Source organism: Oxyura jamaicensis, chromosome 2 (assembly GCF_011077185.1).
Source record: "Oxyura jamaicensis isolate SHBP4307 breed ruddy duck chromosome 2, BPBGC_Ojam_1.0, whole genome shotgun sequence".
Classification (NCBI taxonomy): Eukaryota; Metazoa; Chordata; class Aves; order Anseriformes; family Anatidae; genus Oxyura; species Oxyura jamaicensis.
This window is the reverse complement of record NC_048894.1, coordinates 88,051,560-88,059,070: the sequence shown is the minus strand read 5'-3', so window position 1 is coordinate 88,059,070 and position 7,511 is coordinate 88,051,560. Positions and strand designations below refer to the sequence as shown.

Sequence of the window (7,511 nt, the reverse complement as noted above, 5' to 3'; positions counted from 1 at the left end):
GAAAGAAAGAAAGAAAGAAAGGGGACACTAAGCGGCATCACCTGGTTTAGAAGGAAAGCAGAAAACAAATATAGATCACTTTTCATTTCTCTGTATTTTTGCCTATTCCGATTCAAGGCACTTGATAAGTAAATTTAATTTTATCAATTTATAATTTAGAGACTAATAACCCTCCCAAATACCTTGTAGTCAATGGAACTAACTAAATCTTAAGCTAGTGTCACAGGGAGGTACAAAGTAATATATATGTTTATAAAGTTATCAAAAAAGAGATTGTATTTATTAGGAGAATGATTTAATAGACACAATCCTAAAACTTGGTTACAAATTGGTTATTTTTACTTTATTCATGTGCTGCATCAGGCTATATGATTCTCTCAAATATTGCAAGCATAGCAATAGAAATAATCCACCTCATGCTATCAGTGTTAAATTTCACCCTGATGGCTGTGGCTCGTCTACAATCAACTATGCTGTATGAATCTCTGCAGTGAATGTGTGTTATAACCTTGTGTGAAATTTCTGCCTTTTCTTATCTTGAATGGGTTTTTATGTAGCATAACTTACATGAGAATTATCAATTGTATTTTATGACATGAATTATATGGTTTATTTAAGGTTTTTACTGCATCTTTTTCTTCCCCTTCAATGATTCTAAAAGATGAGTCATCACTGGACACTCTCCCAGGTCATAGCCATTTATGCACAGGGAAATGACTTTTCAAACATGCCAAAGAAATCTTATATTTGAAGACCCGTTTATTCTGCTTTGGACCTGAATTGTGTAGTTCTTTATGTTGTATTAGTAATGCAGTACACTTTCCAGATTAGGTCCTTCTTCAAAACCATAAAAGGTCATGCATGTTCTTCACCAGGACTATGCATCTGTTTTTCCTACTGAGGAAAAAGTGATTACTGAGGTTACAATTCCAAGCTCAATAAATGTTAGAAATGAAAGCTGCCAGTCAGCAGTAAAGTTGGAGTGCTTTGGTCTCACAAAGACCTTGCATATGCAACGGCATGGACTGCTCTGCCCTGCAGGAAACTGATCAGCTGATGACTAATATCTCTGCATAAGACCATGACTGAGTGTCGCTATCCAACAATCTCAGACAAAAGTGAAAAGAAAATATGTTACCTGGAGTACTTTTTTTCTTTTTTTTTTTTTTTTTTATGGAAAAAAGAAAAAGAAAAGATCCTGTTTAGAATACTCTCTATGGATTCCTATTTTTGATTTTGAGTTCAGTGTTGAAAAAAGAATTTTCTACATAAGTTCCTTATCTTATTCACACTGTACTTCATCCTGGATATGAAACAAATTGTTCATGCACTTAAAAAGGCTGTAGAATAGCATAAGATAAGATTGCAGGGAAGAAAGAACCTAGAACAGTTATTGTAGAATAGCAATACAGATTGCTTCTGTGAGACTACTCTGAAAATAGATTAGATGCATCTTCACAAGGCCATGTGGTCAGAGGGAATTTTGTGGACCTAGAATTAAAAATCTATTGTACTAGAAATTAATCATCTAGAATATCATGTAATGGAATATGATTCAATGTTTTCTCTGTGTAAGCAAGATAGGATACCTTCTTATTTTGTTCAGGAAATAATTTCAGCTGATGAAGAGTCTTATTTCTCAATCCACCAAATGTATCTTATACCTTAAAGGGCTGAGAGGAAAACTGTGAGAAGGTTAATCAGACACTAACTGAAGACTTCTTTAAGTCAATCAGCTTCAAGCTCAATGTCTCATGGAGATTTTATTGATTGGTGAGTTACTGTTTCTCTCCAGTGACTTTTATTTTGCTGTCTGTAAAATGTGGTTGGACTGCTGGATGAACTTAGAGAGAGTTGACTGAAAGAATTAAGTTAAAAGAGTTCCACTTTCTTTCTTTCATTAGTCACATAATGGTTATGTTGGGTAATTGCTTGCAATCATTTGCATGGAGGGCTTTATGTTGAAAAAAAATGTATTTAAATGTTTTCTGTTTTCATAATATAGTGAACTCAGTGATACAGTATGTGGAAGCCATATGATGTACATACTTTATCATAACTTTGTGCAAGCCAATTCATGGTACTTACTAGAAGCAGCCTATTGGAGACAAATAATCTCATGTGATACAGCTGAATAATCCAGTTTTTCAATTACTTTGGTGTCTGGGTACCAAAGAAACATCTGCAATTGGAATTAGCCATTAGGACTCAATTTCTAACAAAGTTTTACAGGCTTCCTAACCTGTGTAAAAGGTGCTACCCACAGAGGTGTGAGTGTGCTTACTTCTTTCCCCGTCTCACAGCCCATTTGCTATATCATTGAACTTCAGAACTTGAATCATTTTTCAACACAAGCATGAATACTGTTCTCAAAACATTTTGAAGGATACATACCATTTGTTTATCAGTGGTAAAGTGTTGCTCCATTTTATGTTATATAGAAGTCTATCTTGTCTTTAAACTTATTCCTTTTTTTTGTGAGCTTCTGAAGCAGGCCAGAGACTATCCCTAGTAATAATTACTACAAGGGGGCATTATTCTTTTTGAAGTTGCTGTGATCCCAAACATGGCAGATGCACTCACAAAAGCAGTAGAAGTTTCAGTTCCACAACTGGATTTTATGAAGACATTGGCAAGACTGACCTAATCATTTTGGGGACCTTCTGAGAAATCAGACCTAAGTATTCATGATCATTATTATTTATAGCTATGTTGTGAATAACATTATATATTCAAGCGAATTTGACTATTTTTTTATGTAAGTGTTTTTGGGTATGCCTGCATGTATAATGAACTCTCTAGAATGCGGAACAGAAAGAAAACTTGTCTGATATTTTCAGCATTTTTTTTTTTCCATTTCTTGCTGTTATTTCAAAGATTAGCTTATTATTTCAAAAAATATTTTGCATTTTCTGAAGAATTTTCTGATTTACAAAAGTAAAGAAGGAGGTTGGTTTTCTTCACTGAGGATTGATGTTTGGCTTTGTTAACCCAAGTGATCGTATTAGCCTCTTCCTACATATCATGTTGCTTCTTTGCAATAGTATCACTATCACTGCAATAGTTAATTAAATTATATAGGAAATTTATGAACAAACTTGATTTATAAAGTACTTGCAAGTTTAACAGAGCTAGTAGCAGTGTAGCTCAAAAATGATTATTTATGATAATAATTCTGAAAAAAAAAAAAAGTGTGGAGCTTTCAAATCTAACAGTATCAGTGGGACTTCTGACACAGTTATATATCTACTCAGTCTAAGGCAATAACATGAGCACAAAATTGCCATTATTGAGACAATGAAAGCTTTGGTTATGTTCAGAGTGTTTGTAATCTTTGAAGATTCAAGCGTTAAGTTAGACAAAGCTTTATATTTTAAGTATTGCCATGTCAACTGTTTTCTTGCATATGTATATGTGCACATGATGTAATTGTGGGCTCCCAGAAACAGTAATGCATCTGGTAGTTTAATCATAATGAAAAGGTAAAAGGAATAACCTTTTGAAACTACTAGTATTTGGGACACTTAGCAGTCTGGAAAATACTTGCCAAATGATACTTTATGTTATTTGGAAAAGATTTCTTATTCTGGTTACAGATCTGCATAAACACAAATAATATACTCCATCATGCTCCTTGTTTGTAAATTTGTAATTTTGTAAAACTAGGTATTTGGGCTGTAATGTGTTTTTCTGGTTATATCTTTCAGGATTTGAGATGGTGGTAATTTTGTTGTTGTTGTTGTTGTTTTGTTTTGTTTTGTTGTTTGATTTTTTTTTTTTTATGCTATTATTCAAATCTAAATCACCTACCTACAAGACCAACAGTAGAAGAAGAGGGGATTAGAGATAAGTACTGTTTTAGCTTTAAAATATTTTATTTGAAAGGTTCACACTGTCACTCTGGTCAGGGACATGATGTTTCATACAGCTATCATTTGTATTTGGACATTGAACCTTTGTCATTCTTGTGACAATACATGCATATTTGGAGATATTGAAAGGTCTAAAAAAATATGGGTTGCATATACTCAGTTAAAGCCTTAGAAGACTGTGTTCACTGATCATGCCTAAACCTCTTACAGTCTTGAATGCTGACTAAGTGCATTTAGTGCACCTACACAGAGTGAGCAAACATGCAGAGGGAGCAGCTGCACACACACAACAAAACAAAACAAGACAAAACAAAACAAAACACCTGATTAGAATCTGGAGGAACAGGAGAAAATCAAGAGAAGAGAAAGAGGTGACAAGGGGCTGAAACATCAATGAAAGGGTTGAAATTTATAAAACATTACAATGAAGTTTGTCCATTATCTTAATTCACTTCTTTAATTGACACACAGTCATGAGCAAACTCTACTTTAGGTGAACACCTATTTTTAACCTGATCTTATATTTCAATCAATAGACAAAAATGCTTCCAGCTCAGACCTGGGAAATAAAGGGTGACATTGTACATGTTATTTCTACCTTATTTCTTACAAAGGTTGGAAGACAAAAGATGGCCTTCCTTCAGAGTAGCTAAGCTGTGGCTTAGAGAAACAGAGTCCAACTGACTACCAGAGTTCCTGTGTGATATTTCACCTTCCCTCACATAAATGTTTCACAGATGGTAAGTAATGGTGTGCTTCTCATTCCTCAATGACACCTTGAGATCCTGGGGAGTGAGATGAAGAAGCAGTAAGCAGTCACAGCTGCAATTAAACTGAATGGGTGATGTATTTGAAGGTTCAAATTATTATGAAACACACACACACACAAAACAGCAACAGCAACAACAACAACAACAACAAAACAGCTTGGGGCTGGGGTAGTTCAAAGTTCACTGTTGCTTGTAAACCTTTTTTGTCTATCTGTAAAGAGGGATATATTATCTTGCTACTTCAGCAAGATTTTTTTTTTTTTTTTTTTGAGATAAATTAACTTTCCTGAAACTCACAGAGCTTCATGTAATATGCACTGTAGGGAAGCCCATAAAGAAATGAATAATTCCATCTTCAGCTCAGGGTTTGTATAGTGTGCATGAGGCCTAGGGCCACAATAAAAGTAACCAAAATATTAAAGACCTGTTCATTACTTCAGTTCCATTCTTCATATACGCTGAATGATGTAGGAGAAAGTTTAGGTAAATCCCCCACATCATTATGTATTTAAAGAATGCATGATGTTGCATAAGAAGGGAGACAAGTTTAATCCTTGTTTTGTTGTCTCTTTGATTTTGTGACTTTAACAGTGTTCTTTCAGTAGATTTTTTATCTATATTGAACATTTATTATCTCTCTCTCTTCCATTGTCTCTCTCTACTATTAGTTAGCTTGGATAAAAACTCAAACCTTAAAATGGGACTTTGGGCATCAATCCAGATTTTTTTTCCATCTCTCTCTTTCTCTCTGTCTTATTAGAGAAAAAGAAGGAAGGAAAAAAAACAAAAACAAAACAAAACAACCCCCCCAAAAAAAAACCACCTTATTTTTAGCACACTATGTACCCTAGGTTTATGGAAAATGTGAAGCTCAGCATCTGATAAAAAAAAAAAAAAAAAACATCAACAACAACAACGACAAAAAACCGATGCCGTAATTCTCGTTATGGATCTCTTATGTTTTTTGTTTGTTTTATTTTGTTTCTTTGTTTCATCTTTTTTTTTTTTTTTTTTTTTCCTATTCTTTTCTTAACTTCTTCCCACCCCAGTTGGTTCTTACCCAGAATAGTTTAGAAGTATCTTTACAATATGATAAATTCATAATTCTGGCCTAAGTCAGTTTTGAAAAACTTCTGAGATCATGTAGTTCCTAAATCATGTAGTCAGAGCTTTTTAGCAAGACAAAAAAAATAAGATGCAGAAATTCTGTTGTAGAATTTTATATTGCCTGAACAATGGATATTGACTTCAGCTTTTCTAACTTAAAGCTTGACTGAAATTTCAGTTTGATTTCCCCTTTTTCAGCACCTTTGACTCTCTGAAAGTGTTGCTGCAAAATATAGCAATAGTTGAGGGGGCTTCTTGGAAGATGGGCAGACTGCAGATCAGGACAGTAGCTGAGTTGTGTTGTCTAAGCTAGTATGAGGGGACATGCTCAACAGTTTAAAAGAAAAAAAAAAAAAAGGAGGGCTGCTATAGAAAGCTATTGGGCTGGTCAGATAAGGACACACTATGTATAGAAAAAAGTTTTATTTATCTGTTTGTTTGTTTGTTTGTTTATTGTGGAGGTAGTCCCAAAATCTACTTGATTCATAGAATTATAGAATGTCCTGAGTTGGAAGGGACCCATAAGGATTATCGAGACCAACTCCTGGCTACACAGAAAAAAAAACAAACGATATGTCTGAGAGTGTTGTCCAAACACTTCTTGAACTCCAGAAGGCTTGATGTTGTGATCAGTTCCCTGGGGAGCCCAACAACCCTCTCAGTAAAGAACCTTTTTCTTATGTCCAGTCTTGCCCTCTATATGGACAGTTGTTTAAAAAGGAGATGGTAAGAAACAGCTGAAGACAGAGGGTTTTGCTTGTATCTTTTCCTGTAACGCTGAGAAACTGGGAGAGTCTGTTCAGCTTTCAGAAGGGCCACATTATGAAAGGGCCACATCATTGTCTGTTTATGGTCAGGACAAGATCACTGGATAATATTTGCAATTATTCATCCAGAAAAGCATGACATCTTTAGAAAAGTTTTAATTTGAAGAGTTCAATTCCTTTCAGCTACTTCCCAAATGCCTTTATGCTATTTCATGTTAAAAACAACAAGCAAACAAAGAAAAGCATCATTCACAAAACCACGCAGTAAAGTACACCTAGGTTGAAAATGGAGATCCTTCTGATTTCATAAAACTAATCTTTCATGGTGCTGATGATGAGAGCACATACAAGAATTTCAGAATACAGCAGGCTGATTTTGTCAGCAATGGATATTTTACATCCTTTTAATGTAAGCCAATGACAATGCAAAATGTATACTATAAAGTCCTTTCAACACACTGGAAAACTTTATAGAGGAGATGTTGAAAAACACTGTGACAGCTTCAGCTATCTATACACCAAAATATTAATATTATTAATGATAATAAACATGATTATTAATAATAATATTTAGTAAATAAATCCACTTTCATCATTTTAAGTAAAGGTGTCTCTTTTTATACAGTTCAGATTTTTATGTAGCTCAGTGAAGCAGCTACCACAGCAGTTTAAGCTCGTGAAAGGAACTATTTTCTTGGGATAGAAAAAGATAGACTCTCGGCCTTTGACTTTGGGCATTATTTTTCCACATTCACCCACTTATAAAACACTAGCTTTCTAGTAGGCTTGACGACTGTCAAGATATCTTCACGATACAGGACCAAGAAGTCAAAGGAGACTGAAAGCTTCAAAAGTGATTGAAAACTGGGAAAGTTTTGGTTGTAAACCTAGCTGGCAGGCAGAAGTCCATCAGAGCTTAGTTTCCATATGAGCTTTGTTAAAAAGAAACTATCTATCTAAGCTTCGACATATTCACCTGAGAAACAATCTTTTTA

General features: G+C 34.4%; 1 long non-coding RNA gene across 1 annotated transcript in view; it reads left to right on the top strand.

Moving 5' to 3' along the window:
• LOC118161983 overlaps positions 1 to 7,511 on the top strand; it is a 20,967-nt gene that overhangs the window by 1,738 nt on the left and 11,718 nt on the right. Inside the window, exon 2 of the long non-coding RNA XR_004748243.1 lies at positions 4,487 to 4,612. This is a non-coding gene — a long non-coding RNA (uncharacterized LOC118161983). The remainder of the gene's footprint in view (positions 1 to 4,486; positions 4,613 to 7,511) is intronic.